Genomic DNA, 15,949 nt, shown 5'->3' on the forward strand with positions numbered 1-15,949 from the left:
TCATTGACGAGTTTGTAAAACAGGGAGTACTGAAAGAAGTGTTAAGCAGTCCATGTAATTCACCAATCATGGGACTAATAAAGCCGAGTGGAAAGGTCCGAATCGTGCAGGACTTGAGGAAAATAAATGACATCATAATTAAATGCTGCCCTGTAGTACCGAATCCAGCTGTGATAATGTTTCAAGTCCCTTGCGATGCCGAGTGGTTCTCAGTCATCGACTTGTCACAAGCATTCTTTTCGGTGCCTCTTCATGAGGACAGCCAATTTCTCTTTTGTTTCAAATTCTTAGACAGAGTTTACAGTTGGTGTCGAATTCCTCAAGGGTTTTCGGAGTCACCGTCAATTTTCAATCAGATTCTAAAGAAAGACTTGGAAGCGTTAGAATTGCCATTCGAGTCAACCCTAGTACAGTACATCGATGACTTACTGATTGCATCTAAGACAGAAAGTGGCTGCACAGCCGACACCATTGCTCTACTGAACCATTTGGGAAGGAATGGACACAAGGTGTCTCCTTCAAAGTTGCAGTTCTGTCAGAAGAAAGTAAAATACTTGGGTCATCAAATAGAGAAAGGGTCACGGAGAATAATGAAGGAAAGAATAACAAGTGTACTTCAAATGAGTCCACCAAAGACGAGGAGGGAGGTGAGGAAGTTTTTGGGGATGGTGAGCTACTGTCGCCAGTGGATTCCCAACTTTTCAACTCTAGCAAAGCCTTTACTGAAACTGACCCAGAAGGATGCCTTGGATGAAATTGAGCTGAAAGGAGATGAGATGGATGCTTTTATTGAATTGAAAGAATGCATGTGCAGGGCTCCAGCTTTAGGTATGCCTGATTAAACAAAGCCTTTCACATTGTTTTGTCATGAACGTGATGCATGTTCTTTGTCTGTCTTGACCCAAGCCCATGGTGGCATAAACAGACCAGTAGCGTATTTTTCAGCTACTTTGGATCCGGTCGCAGCAGCACTGCCAGGGTGTTTGCGCGCCGTAGCAGCAGTTGGTATCAGCCTCACTCAGAGTGAAGGAATAGTGATGGGACACCCATTAACAGTCATGGTCCCTCACTCAGTTGAGATACTTTTGACCCGCTCCCGAACGCAACACATGACTGGAGCAAGACTCACAAGGTATGAAACAATAATTCTGGACTCACCGAATGTGCAGCTGAAAAGGTGCACTACGTTGAATCCAGCAACCTTGCTTCACGGTGAAAATGCTGAAATTGAGAACGCTGAAGACGTCGAGCACGACTGCCTTCAGGTGACTGAATTTTGCACAAAACCCCGACCTGATATTAGGGATACTAAGCTTGATGAAAATGACCATATTATTTTTGTTGATGGTTCATGTCTAAGAGAAGGGTTGGGAATTTTGAAAGCAGGATATGCTGTATGTACTGTAACAGGTGTCTTGGAAGCATCCTGGCTTCAAGGAGTCTATTCCGCACAAGTAGCAGAGCTTGTAGCCCTTACAAGAGCATGCCAACTGTCTACATTGATGAAGGTTACCATTTACACTGACAGTCAGTACGGGTTTGGAATTGTGCACGACTTTGGGCAACTATGGTCACAGAGAGGTTTCCTGACCTCTTCAGGGTCCCCAGTGAAAAACGGGGAGAGAATAAGGGAATTGTTACACGCCATTCAGATGCCAGCCGAAATTGCAGTGGTAAAGTGTAGTGCTCATACAAAAGGACAGGACTATGTTTCCCTGGGAAATGCATATGCGGATCAAGTCGCAAGATTTTGTGCCTTGAACTGTATATTGCTCAGGGATGAATGGAATTTGATAAGTGAACCAGAACTCGAACCAGCTGAAGCATTTGCCTTGAAGGTCGTGGATACAATGGATGAACTAAAAGCATTACAGAATAGCGTCAGGGAGGATGAAAGAGTTTCCTGGATTAAGTCACAATGTACAAGGAGACCAGATGAGTTATGGGTTTCAAATGAAGGAAAATTTGTTTTACCAAATAGTCTCTTATCGCAGCTAGCGCGGTTCTATCATGGGCAGGCTTACCTAGGGAGAGATGCCATGATAAGATTGTTCAAAACTGATTGGTTTAACCCCAGATTCCGTCAAGTTGCAGAAGCAGTTTACCATCGTTGTGTCATTTGTCAGCAGATGAACCCAGGAAAGGGAACGGTTGTGAACGTGAGCCACATTGGCAGGGCGGGTGGCCCGTTCAGCAGAATGCAGATGGACTTTATTGAGATGCCTGTGCATGGAGGTCTGAAGTATGTGTTGGTGATTGTGTGCATTTTTAGTCACTGGATTGAAGCATACCCCACACGTAGAAATGACAGCCTTACAGTTGCAAAACTATTGTTGAGGGAGTTGATACCATGTTTCGGATTCCCGATCTCTTTAGAATCAGATAGAGGAAGTCACTTCAATAACGAGGTGATAAAGTTACTTTGCGCAGCGCTGAACATTGAGCAAAAACTGCATTGTAGCTATCGCCCTGAAGCCTCAGGACTGGTGGAACAGATGAATGGTACACTGAAATCAAGAATGGCGAAAATATGTGCATCGACAAATTTGAAATGGCCCGACGCATTGCCTTTGGTGTTAATGTCAATGAGAAACACCCCTGACAGAAAGACTGGATTGTCCCCGCACGAAATTCTCATGGGCAGGGCCATGAGACTTCCTGCAGTTCCCGCAAACGCGCTTTTGAATATTACAGATGATATGGTGTTAGACTACTGCAAAGGTCTGGCTGACGTGGTTCGCTCTTTCTCTCACCAGGTGGAAGCAACCACCTTGTCACCGATCCAAGGTCCAGGACACACACTGAAAGCAGGTGACTGGGTCGTGATAAAGAAGCACGTGAGGAAGTCGTGTCTGGAACCCCGTTGGAAAGGCCCTTTCCAAGTGATCCTGACGACCACTACCGCTGTGAAGTGTGCGGGAGTTCCCAACTGGATTCACGCCAGTCATACAAAGAAAGTGTTGTGTCCCACAGATGAGGAAGTTGAAGCGCTGAAACTGCCAGTACCTGATAACAAAGTGCCGAGCGCTGAGACAGAGCAAAACAGAACTAGAAGCGAACAGGCAGAAATAGAAGAGAGAGAAATATTCTCTGAGGACGAAACAACCGATTCACTTGGGGAAGACCAAGGAGAAACCTCAGACAGCGACGAAGCAGCTGAAGGTAACAAAGAGCCTGAAGCAGCTGAAGGTAACAAAGAGCCTGAAGAAAGTAACGGTGACAAAGGGCTCGAAAGAGGTGAAGAAGCAGGAGAGCCTGATCAGAGGAGGGCTTTCCCAGAAGCAGACGGTACAGAAAAAGAAAAGGAAAACCTGATTGACTCCCCAGAAGGAGGGGACAAGGCAGAACAGAACGAAACTGTTCAAACTTCCTCAGAAGAGATCACAGGTCCATCAAGTGGACACAGTGCAGAGAGAAGACCAAGTATATCACCAGTAAAACTAAGAACTAGAGAAACGTTGAACGACAGTGAAGGGCCAAGAGTGAAAGAGAAAAGAAAGGAAGTGTCTGTCGTGGTACCAACATCAAGTGAAGAAAAAGACTTGGCCAAAGAGGAAAGTACCAGTGAGGCAGAATCGAAGAGAGATGCAAAATTGAAAAGGAAAAGGATACCAAACAGGAGATATTCTGGTCCAGAATGGGCATATGTAGTCAATGACGATTGGACCGACGAATTTGTATCTCTTAGCCTCGAGAACGAAGAAGAAGAGATACAAATAGAAAAGAAAAGTTTTATGGACACTATTGATTGAAAGGGTGATAAATGACATTGCTTGCTATAATCTAACGTGATACAACCAGCTGAGACATTGCTAAACCGGATGAGACATTTGCTAACTTGATAAGACTTTGATAACCTGATTGACTCTTAAACCCGATTTGAGACAACGTTGCTAACTGATAAAAGACTGAGTTATTGCCGAATTGAGACAAATGCTGCTAACCGATAAGTGACTGGGCTCCTGAAGAAAACTGTGTGAACATTGCGCTCGTTCAGCTTTGTAACTAATTGCTAAATCGTTTCTTTATAAGTGCTTCTAGCTCTCTGATTCTATACAGATCATGACTAAGTACGCTACACAAAACAGTAGAGTGAAATATTGTAAATATGCGTGTATAGGCTTGATAACTGCATGTGTACTAATAATAATGGCAATAGTGCTTGCAACGCGTGGTAAGGGTGAGAATGAGAAAATTGATGCTTCTACTTCTGCTCCTGTTACTGTCACTGAACTAACCGCATTGAAAAGACTAGAATTAGATGAGAGACACTTGCATGATAAGAAGGAACTTTCGTATAATGTTTTCTATTGCCTACTAACAGAATATGTTGAGACTATGGATGCGAAAGATTGTTGTGTGTGTACACAAATACCGACATCGGTAACGGAAGGGGTGACTTATCACCACATGCCTCTTACATATAGTTTAGTAACTTCTAGATTTTATGGTCAAACTAACATACAGTATTTTTATTCAAATTATGATGTTACCTTTGCATATGTTCCTATAATAACGCAACTAAGCCAGATTGCTAAAGATTGGGATGCTAAAATAATGAGGGAATTTTTCGAGCCAATGCAACCTTTTGAAACAGCTCACGCTCATAGGGAAAACCTTACCTGCTCGCTCTCTGCAGTAGAAATAAGCTTTTTAGATTGCACAGATGATAGAAGGGCACAAATGAATGCGAAATTAGAAAAAGAGCTAAGTAAGAGGACTTCAGTAGATAATTATGTTTTTGCCGCAATAAAAACACAAGGAAAAATAGCTTTAGACGCTTGGCATGTAGGGAAATTTTGTATATATCGTGGTGAATCTTATTATGATAACATTTTCGTGGGAGCGAGTGAATGTAAACATACGTTTATCTTTAAGGCCAAATGGACATTCATGCTGAACGGACTTGACCCTGTCATACCTGGTGTATATTACATTTGTGGGCATAATGCCTATTATCGTCTTCCAAAGGGATGGTGGGGGAGATGTTATTTGGGTATAGTGTTCCCAAAGGTTTATCAACTGGATGACCTATCGGTGATTCCAAAGACGTCTGGATCTCATCGTATCCAGAAAAGAGAGACTGCAGCTGCTGTGGTAGGAGATATATTTGGAGCCATGATTCCTTCATTGGGAGTTGTGTTGAATTCCATTAAAATAAGAAAGTTGTCTACTATAGTGGATAACATGTTGACAAAGTTTTCAGGTGCTATAATCCTGATGGATGCTGAACTTGCAGCAGAAAGAGCTATGACTCTTCAAAACAGGCTTGCCCTAGACATTCTTTTAACAAAGGATGGCGGCGTTTGTAAAATGCTTGGTGCGCGTCACTGTTGCACGTATATACCAGACAACAGTGTGAAGATTAAAACAATGCTTGCAAATCTAACAAAAGAGAGTGCAGACTTGAAGGAATTGAAAGAACCAGGAGTTTGGGAGAAGGTTGGAAAGGGAGTTGCTTCAGTGGGAAATTGGCTTGGTGGCATTTGGAATGGAATATTACTAAAAATAATACAGGGAATACTAATAGTACTAATTTGCATCTTTGGGATTTGGGGAATAAAGAGGGGAATACTAATGATCATGGCAAGAATTAAGAGAAGGAAGGAAGAGAAAATGATGAAAAGAATGGCAGAAGAATACAAGGCAAGAACAAGGGGAACTAAAAGGCAAAGAGAACTGACAGAATTTTAATGGAATAAAATTTGTGGGAATAGTTTTGTGTGATGACAAATAGTCATCAGAGGAGGGATTGATGACGCAGAAACGAAGGTTTTACATTTATTAGCGCATAAACGTAGTGCCGCAATAATCAAGTGTGACTTTAACCGAATTAATAAAGATTGTACGGGGACAAATGTGCCCTCAGAGTAGTTCGCCAACATTTATAAGCGTGCTTTATATAACGTGATGTATTAGAATTGTACTAATCTGACATAACCGTAAACGTGTGCCATGATTTGCTTGTTTGAAATGTTTAACTTAGCATAACTTTAGTGGAGGCTTCGGCCTAGTTGCCTTGTCTCACGGTTTGGATGCTCGTGTTTTTCTAATGTGCTAATAAAACGTGTATTTTTGCTTGAAGCTGTACTTTTCCAGTGAGATCGGTTCACATGCTTATCTTTAAGGTTTCGTGCCAGCCTGGCATCTTCTTCTTTGCTTCAAGGTCAATCTGCAGGTGCAGACAATGGAAGCTCTGAAAGTGAGTTAATTGGTAAAATATGTTGCAACTTACGTTCCCGACTCCAAGGATAATGTAGGCCTAGGTAGAAGCTTGTAAATTGTTGTTTTTGATTGGACAATTTGAAGCCAACCTATGAACCCTCCAATGGAAGACCCTACTGGATTTGAACTGTTGATTATTTAAACCTGGTGCACAAGAAGAAAGCGGCCATTACCCACTGCACCCATTGAGGACATTATTGCCCATTGCAGCCTATATGGCCCATCTTGCCGACCTCGTCATTTTGCCATCTTCTACGATGCCAATTGATGTTCGACGCCATTTTGAATGAGACTTTGATGCTTTCTCTAATCGAGAGAAAGAGACTTTAAGTAATTCTCGCTCTAGAGACTTTAACTTTGATCTGCCCCTTTGCATAAAGTAGTAGTTTTGTCCTTTTATCTTGCCGCTGTGAGGCAATTGCCCCGTCCACCCTGCCCCCTTTGCCCCCATCCCATGCTGATCGAAACCGGTACCTGTGAGACGAAGACTTCCTTGAATGCTGATTGAATTTGGTAAATATGAAAGGAAAATGTACAATTGCATTGTGTTTCTTTTTAGGTAACCAACTGCTGATTTTTGATAAGAGCCCTAGTTAGGAGTTTTCCAAATCAATGTTGCTAAATTGTTTTTTTGCATGAAGTCCCACATGCAGATGCTAATTTGAGGTTAGATGAGGATTCATTTGTTGCACGATGCAATTTGAGACCTTGTTATGCTGACTAATGTATGCAATTAGCCCATTACAGATTATAGTTTTAGTGGTTTGCGTTGCTATTATCGAATGCATTGTTATTCAAATGCTGCATAGATTGCATCTTTTCGCCGTTATGGACAGCTATTAATGTTCATTTACATATATCATTTGGTGTTGAGACACATTTATATCGTGCTAGCTTTGTTAATATAGGGAAATAAATTCATTAACTTTGAATGAACTGGTGTGGTTATTCATGGCCGAAAGGTCATGGTTCGCCGAAATGTTTTCTGGATTAATTGTGAAGTGTTATGTTGATCAGGGCATTGCTTATGTTCGTTATTGATTATTGATTTGATTAAATTGACTAATCTCGGGTGAAGAGAGCCCCACTTGGTCAAAAGATTCATCGACCCAAGAGCGTCCAAATACAGGTAATTTATTAGGACGTAACGCTTGATCACACTACCCCTAAAAAAAAAAAATGTTTGTCCTCACAAAGCTTTGATCATTTAAAGCTGCTCCCAAGCACCCTTTACATTTGCAGATCAGCTTGTAGAGCACATTTGCTTTTCATTCAGGAAGCAGAAGCCCTGGCCTGAAAGTCTCCTTAGCTGTCTGAGCGGGATTCACAGCACAGGAGAATCAAATTAAAGTTCAGCTGAGGCATTTTAAGGATCAGCTGCGGGAATGTGCGAGCCCCTTTCCAGGTCTCCACGGCCCCCCTGGGTGTCCCAACCCCCATATTGAAGACCTCTGACTTAGAGCCAAAGAAAAGCGTTTAAACACTTTTCTTCGGAAGGCTTCTTGCGCCCATCTATGTTGTTTAACTTTTTCCCTTTTCATGTCGCTCCTTCATCTTGACTTCAACAGTCCTCACCTCCCTCGTACTCCTCTCCAATTTTCTATAAATAGACAATTAAAAAGGAGGCGTGAGAGTGGCGACAGATGTGTTTCGCCCAGGGCGCTACGTGATCAAAGGCTGGCTCTACTTAACTTATTAAAATGGAAAGTACACACTGAAGTAGCATTTCAATCGCAGAAAGATACATTCTATTTGAAAGATTCGAATGGCCATTATGCATGGATAAATGTACTTTAAAATATATTTACAGTGAAAGCACAATCAGCTAAGAGTTTCTTTTTTGGATCTACCGCTTGCACAGATGCATTCTGGGTTGCATACCTGACATAAAGGGGAGGTGACCCTGCTGGTTAACTCTACCAAAGAATGCCAAATCAAGGAACCACAGGATACTACTGTTAAAGAGGCAGAGGCTAATGTTGAAGCAAACTAAAGTAGTATCATCCCCTCCGTACATCCTGCTTACCTACTTCAGACACGCTGTTGAAAGAAAACCTGCAGCTGAGCAATATTCTCAACACACGGCCGCCATATTAGCAGTAAACAATTATTACGTCAGGTGAACGCTGATCACACGACCGCCATTTTTTTTTTTTTTTTTTTTTAAATGAAACGCTAACGTCAAACGAACGCTAATCACATGCTAGCCTGGCGCGAATCCGACGCCCCTTTTTATTAAAACGTTAATCCAGCGGCTAACGTAGTGACGTATAATTTATCCTTTTTGACTTCGCTCAGTAATTAAAAACGCTTCTTCCGCACTACCGGCAGAAGTCATTTGCCTTCCTCCGGCCGTAGTCGGTACGTTCACGGAAAATATAATATATAGATAGGAGCAGCAGAGGTGTCAAGTTTCCTAGGTCCATATGCGAGTAGTTTTTCCAGTCCAGGCTTTTTACTTTGTTTTAAGGTTACTGAGTGAGTTGTGTTTTTTCTTTTCTTTCTGGGATTTGTGGTACAGTAATACAATAGGTTCGAACTGAAAGCAGCACTTTTGGACTGGACCCATGCATGGACTTGGGAAGCTTGAGAAGTCTGGAACGATAACATTAGAAAACAAGCATTGGCAAAGCCAATAGGTCTCGGCAATTCGAGAGCTATTGGCGTTGTCAATGTCTTTTAGCCATGTTGTGTAGCAGGATGGCTTCTGTTGGTATGGCTGAGAACGCTATGCTATGGACAACAGAAAGGAAGGAGTGCTGATGTGTGAGAAGTGACAAGTGACACTACGCAAGGGAATTAAGAGAGACTGCATACATGTGTGCTTGCTGCATGCAGTATTTCTGTTAAAATTATGGAAATTAGCAGTAAAAGAGGCCCATCAAGCCATAGATGAAGGACGCTGGCTCTATATAGTGCACTCAAATGAAGTACGCTGGGCAGAGAGCCCAGTGGATCCCCAATTGGTATTGCAGAGGCAAAAGTAGATGGGACCAATGTTCTGTTTGTGGTAGTTTGGATGAGCAGTTAGGATTATCAGAGGGTGTGCTAAATATTTGTTGTAGTCACAGAGGCAAAAATGAGATACGCGCAATGAATAAATCCGAGACCAATTCAGGAAAATAACAGTTCTTTTTATATATGTTTGAAACCCAATAACTCTGTAATCAGTTAAATAGAATTTTAAGCATAAATACTTTGCAGTTTCAAAAATACAGTGCAATTTTCTGAGTTCTCTCAATGTTATCCTATGTAGGAAATACAATGTTCAGCAAACACAAGGTTATCAACAATTTGCAAAGCCAATCTCAGGGAGTTAAGGTAAGTACTGGGCACTGATCAGAACCATACCAACAGGTTGCACTGGGTGGCAGTGAGGCAGCCGGATGCAGAGGTGCAGTAAGGTGTTGGGTGCCCAATGGTTTTCTATGGTAGTTTGGCCCCGTGAAAAACAGACCACAGGTTCCGGCTGGAAAGCTAGTCAGGGACAGCAAATAAGGTAGATAGTAGACTTGAGGTACTCAGGATTGTAGCTGCACTTTTTGTCCTCTTCTCTTGTGCCCAGGGGTGACGGATGCAGGGGAGTCTTTAGGCATCGGGCTTGCACGTCAGGGAGCACTCACGGTCAAGGGATCCTGTGTGTTGCGGTTGCCGCGTCTTGTGGAAGTCCGGCGGGGGTGGACTTGAGCTCTTAGGAGCCAGGGGACATTGTTGGCACTGGTGATCCGCCTCCGCTTGGGTCAGGGGTCACAGGTGCAGTGGTTGCTGCAGCTGTCATATTTTCTCTCTCCACAAGCCTGTGGGAGAGGCGTGCTCCTGGTGAGACCCCACTGGACTCGGTCTCTGGGCAGCAGGGGACCCAGTGTTCACACTATTGGTTGGCTTCACTTCAGGTTTTGGACGTCCGAAGCAGTGGTCACTTCTGTTGTTGGTTTTCCGAGGCTGCGGCAGCTGCAGCGTCTTTTTTTTGGGAGTTTCTTGTTGCAGGGCAAGTCCAGTATCCACAGGAGACTTGAGTCTTTAGTGAAGGCTGGACGAGTTGGCTTGTTATGCAGGATCCTTCGAGGTCAGCAGGCAGGCCAGAAGGACTGAGTCCAGGTCAGCTGCTTCTTCTTTTCCTCTTCTGCGGGTGCAACTCTTTGTCTTCTTAGATTGTAGCCAATGGGCTGACTACCCTGAGTGTGACTTCTCCCTTCTGACCACTTCTGCTGGTGTGTGGGCATAACCCTAACCCTAGTAGCCTAATTCTTTCCGAACAAGATGGAGGATTTTTAAAAAGTAGTGTCCACTTCAGCTTGTTCATCTTGGGGATGGAACTAGCATGAAGTGGACATAACTCGTAATTTAACAAATTTTTCTGCCCGTGCTGTTGCCAAAAGTGGGGTCAGGATAGGGGGGTTGGTCATCTCCACCACCTGGAGAGACCTGGGTTGCATTTTAAAGGTGGCAAGGCCTTTGAAGCTCCCTGCCCTGGAATGTCCATCATGCCTGGGAGGGGAGGTCACACCTGTGCCCACAGCAGGCCTTTGTCTGAGGCCCTCAAGAGCAAGAGTTCTGGCTCTCACCTTGGCTTTGCCCAGGACGAGTCAGTCAACACACTAGTAGTTAGTACGATTTCAAGGGGCACCTCTAAGGTGCCTTTTAGGCCCTTCATCCCCCTTTAAGTCCCAAGTAAATGGTACCCCTGATACTAGGGCATGGGTACTGAAGAGGGCCCCTCAGAGCTGCAACAAAACTTGTGCCACTCTGCGGGACCCAGCACCAACCTTATGAAGACTGCCATTGCAGACTCTGTGACAAGGTGCTCCCAAAATTGAAAACACGACTGTGTGCCATGTCCCCTAACACTATATGTAAGTCACCCCTCTAGCAGGCCTTACAGACCTAAGGCGGGTGCATTATATTACATGTGAGGGCATATTTGCATGAGCAAATATGCCCCTACTATGTCTTTGTCGATTCCTAGATATGTTAAGTGTACAGGGAAGCCTTTTTAAATGAATGCGCTGGGGACTGTTCACTAAGGGTTCCCTAGCTACATGATGGCTTCTCTGAATATTGGGATATTTGGTATCAATCATCTCAGAATAATAAATCCTCACCAATCCCAGCAATGAATTTATTAAAAAATGCACACTTGGGGATCAAGATGTCCAGGTGTCTTGTTTTAGGGAAGGAACAATGGCATTGGGGACCTGGTTAGCAGGAACCCAGTAACCTTCAGTCGAAGTTGCATCTAAGAACAGGCAAAAAGTGGGGGGTTGTACTGCAACCAGAACCCAGCTCCGTACAATAGAACAGGCCTGCAAACATCCAAATTAAAAAAAAAAAAAAAAAATCTGCCCACGCATGGAGCAGTCAGATGACCCCTTCTGGCACTGCCTGACTGATTGGCCTATTGGCTAATCAGTCTGGCAGATTGGCTTATACGCTTTTACATTGTAGGCACTTCCGGGACCTATATTAGCAGTGTTTACAAATAGAGGACACTGATGGCATGTGCCCTACATACATTGGAAACACCACTAGATCTGTCTGCAGTGATCACAGAGGAAGCAGTGCAGGGATTGGCAGAGCTTTCATTGGTGGCACTGCAGGGTTTTGTCTGCAATGCCTAAAGCAGACGTCATGCTGTGATCTGCTGGATTCACTACTGTGATCTGCAGCACTAACTGTGGAGGCCCTTTTTGAATCAGCACTGTTTACTATAAAGGAACTGAAGTGAGTTGCAATGCTCAGTGTGCAGACACTGCTGGGATCTGCCTCCAGTGCTTAGAGTTGAGGCAACACTGGGATCTGCAGTACTTATAGTACAGACACACTGGGATCTACCTTACTTAAACAGTGACAGCACAACTTTTTTATGGCAGGCTTACATTTAAGGCACTTGGGATGTGCAGTGATTACAAAGGAGGCCATACTGGATATGGCTGCATTGCTCACAGTGGAGGCATTACTGGTATTTGCAATGTTTACATTAGAGGCATTCTGTTCCGATCACTAGTGCTTACAGATGAGGAACTGAACTACGATGCTTACATTAGAGGCAGTGCTGGGACCCACATTGCTTACAGTGATGCACATTTTTTGTCGTCAGGCTTACATTTAAGGTACTTCTGGGATGTGCAGCGATTGGAACAGAGGCACTACTAGGTATGTCTACATTCTTTACAGTGGAGGCACTGCTGGAATCTCTCTGCACTACCTAGGATGGAGGCACTGCCGGGATCTACAGTGCTTACAGTAGAGCCTCTCTGTTATGATCACCGGTGGTTACAGTGGATGCAGTTGTCATATTGTGATCTAGGCACAGAATGAGCAGAGGAGGGAGCACTGGTCTATAGCCTGCGAAGAACGATGTTCTGAATTAAATTCTAGACATTGCCCAGAGGCACAGCAAGTCACCACCTCCTGGAGTTGTGATGATCTGGAAAGTTGGGAGTGGAAGCTTGGGGGGACAATCCACACTGTAAATTCATTGATTTGATGCCAGCCTCTGACTGGCTCACACCTAATGTCCGATACAGGCGAGACTGATGAATGTGGGAGACTCTCTTCCTTAAACAGCACTCTTTGGGTCACAATGGGGGTAGACGTGGCACTGGCCATCACAGCTGTGACCTGCTTTGGTGCCAGCAGTGCCTAAAAGGAGACCTGCAGCTTCCACTGGCAGCCTTTTACCCGGAGCCAACCGGCTCTTGAGTGCTGGTATTTTTAACACTGCTGGCTGCCAGAGCCAATAATTGCAGCTAGAAGGGAAGGAGGGTGAGAGAGACCAAACCCACAAAACAAAGGGTGGAAAGGAGGATAGGTGCGTAGAAGGGGGCAACACCACTGACAATGGAAGTAAATTTGAGCGATCAAGGGCAGGACCACAGACAACCAAAAGGAAGGAGGGTGGATTGATGGGAGGTGGCTACACCACACACAACAGAAGAAGGGCAGATGGTAGAAACAGGGGTGTGGGGACGTACATGACGGAGCCTGCTGAAAAATATGCACTCGAGAGGAGTGCTTCCACACCAAGACCATGTAATGCACTCATGCTCCTGGGGAGGGATAAGCACATGTAGAGAAAGGACTCCTACAGCAGCAAACTAATAAGAAGCAAAGAAATGAGAGTGATACCAACTAATGGTAAGTAACTAGGCTTTATGGCCACTAAAAGCTAACAATGTCTTGAATAGACAGCGCATGCACTGGCTAGCCGAGACCTAAAAAAAATAATATTGCAAAGTCTGGATTCTTGAAATAACAGCAGCAAAAGAGCAATATCATCGTGAAACACTAAGATAAGATATTTTACAAAGTATGCTTAGATCATTGTCTTACAAGCTTTACTTAGTTCCTCAAAAAAAGTATTGATGTATTTTTAATAAAAATACATACATTTGAAGAATGATGCAGTATTGACCACAGGATTTGCTTTGCAATGGAGGGCTCATTTACATAGCAGCGAGGAGTAAATTAAACAGTAAGTAAAGAATACTTTACGCCTTTTGCAACAAACTGTATAGCAGTATTGTTTTGCATTTTTACCACTTTAACATGCATTCATGCAAAAGGCAACCAAGTACTGTGTGAAATGCAAAGTTTTCTAAAGAGAAACATTTTACAAGATTCCTTGGAGAACGTTATTCACCAATAAATAATGATTTGTGCATCAATTTGACACCTGGCCTGTTTTACACCGGCAAGATCAGAATTTTAATGTCCTGGCCGGTTCAAAAATTTGGAAAATCAACTAAAGGTCCCCCCCCCCTTATCTGTACACCTATATAACAGAAAATATAAGAAGACCGCATATTAAAATGTCCCCCGGAGCTGCCTTAATGGTTCCATATTGATAATTAAAGTATATATATTCAGAAAGGCCAAATTAAAGAGGAAAACAGACTATTTTATTGTAAGGAAATGCTGCTTTTTGAATGTTCACTCCCACATTTTTGAACCGATGCTGCAGGTTTTTCAAGTCTGAGGGTGCACTGAGACTTGCTAGCCAGAACGCAGTGCTAGTGTTCTAACCCCATACCAATTGATGTTGAATTGGCTATACCCAATTGGCAAGAACTGACGTAGAAGTGCCTAGTATATGATACCCAGGGTGCCCCGGGCATGTAAGGCTGTGTCCACCCAGGCTGCAGCACTGTTTGTGCCACCCTATGTGTGACAAAGTAAAAAATGGCTCCCAGCCTGCCACTGCTGACTGGAAGGACAGTATTCACACTGGAAAAGCCATCTCTTCCTGTAACAGTTTATGTAAGTCTCCCATATGGAAGGCCTATAGAGATGCATGGTAGGAAGTTGTGCATTGTTAAGTAGGACACATATTTGTCATATATCTTAACAGCAACATTTCCAAATTGTCTTTTTGCTGTGGATAAGTTAGTAGCCCCATTGGTTAACACAAGGTTACTGGTTGGCACCCCAGCCTGGCTAACTACTGAATGGGACTACCTAACTGGGTGATGTAAGGTATTACTTTAATCATGGTATTAAACCTGACCTGATGCCTAGGTCGAATTTAATATCACAATTAAAGATTAGAAACTTCTAGAAAGTTGCCACTCTACTCTATCTGGCTCAGCAGCCTTCCAAAGGCCTTGGCGCACAGCTTTCTGTCCACCTGAGGAGACGTGTGAACGACTCCCAGGCTCAGGAACAAAAGCTATTGCTGCAGAGTGAGGTGTTACACCTGTCCTAGGATGGCCACCCAGGGTGGCTAGCCCAATAGGTGAGCTTCAGAGGGGAAGCCGTCTTTGTGAGGGAAGTAGCGATAACACCTCTGAGCAGGATGCCTTTTTTCTTGCAGACAAAGCAAGACAGGTCCAGGAAAAAAACAGTCCCCAAAACGGTTTATTCCGTGGACCTGTAGCCTTCTGGGAGACACATAATTAGGGTGAGCTACCAATCTCCTGGCGACCGAAATAGTGTTGTGCCATCTTGAAAGGGGCAATAATGTTTCTCTCTGGGATGGCCAGGCGCCACACATCACAGGAAATACGTCACTAGGAAGGCGAGTACCCAGTAGCTCATTGGGTAGTGACCGCTTGGTCACCTCGGTGTTCTTTCTTGGGATAAATATGGCACCCTTGGTACCAGCCCCTCAGAACACAGTGGATTTGGTGAGAGGACAGACGAAGGACTGACGAGATGCCCTTGGATTCGCACAAAGAGAGGCAATACCGTCGGAAGGACTACACTGCTGCATTTTGGGCTAGTGAAATTTGGACTGTGTCTGCTGCAGCTCCTGGCTCAGGGAAAAGTTGAGTCCCAACCTCAGATCAAATTAGTGACTTAATGGATTAGTCAGCTGATCCCCTGGAACCATCTCCAGGGATACAAGAGCTGAAAAAGCCCAAACCCTACAAGTTGGTAGCCACCACAGAAGTTTTGCAGCTACCTGTCATTGGGCGCCTAAAAGTACAAATCTGAGTTAGCCAAAAGTTGCACCCATATCTGCCTTACCCGGCAGTGCTATCCAGGACAGAATTAGTTGCCCCCAAGGGACACTAGCCCCCACCTAAGGATTTTTCCACAGCTGCAGTGCAAGGGGACCAGTAGCCTAGCATCAGCTGACCTGCTACTGCAAAGTAGAGGACTTTGAGGGACCCCAATCTCTGTGGTGACTGATTCCTTTTGTGTGGTGTGACTTTCTTATTTCATTGTTTGGTGCTGTTAAATGCTTTACATTAAGTTTCTTTTCCAGGCCTTACTGTTTGTA

At 44.0% G+C, this 15,949-nt stretch overlaps 1 protein-coding gene across 3 annotated transcripts in view; it reads right to left on the minus strand.

Moving 5' to 3' along the window:
• Positions 1–8,379, minus strand: part of CUEDC2 (CUE domain containing 2) — a 159,110-nt gene extending 150,731 nt beyond the window's left edge. For 2 of the 3 annotated variants that reach the window (XM_069240346.1, XM_069240344.1), the window contains exon 1: positions 8,252–8,379. The gene's annotated coding sequence lies outside the window, so the exon portion shown is untranslated. The remainder of the gene's footprint in view (positions 1–8,251) is intronic. The other variant, XM_069240345.1, reaches the window with a different exon arrangement.
• Positions 8,380–15,949: the final 7,570 nt, after the last annotated feature.

Source organism: Pleurodeles waltl, chromosome 6 (genome assembly GCF_031143425.1).
Source record: "Pleurodeles waltl isolate 20211129_DDA chromosome 6, aPleWal1.hap1.20221129, whole genome shotgun sequence".
NCBI classification, from domain to species: Eukaryota; Metazoa; Chordata; class Amphibia; order Caudata; family Salamandridae; genus Pleurodeles; species Pleurodeles waltl.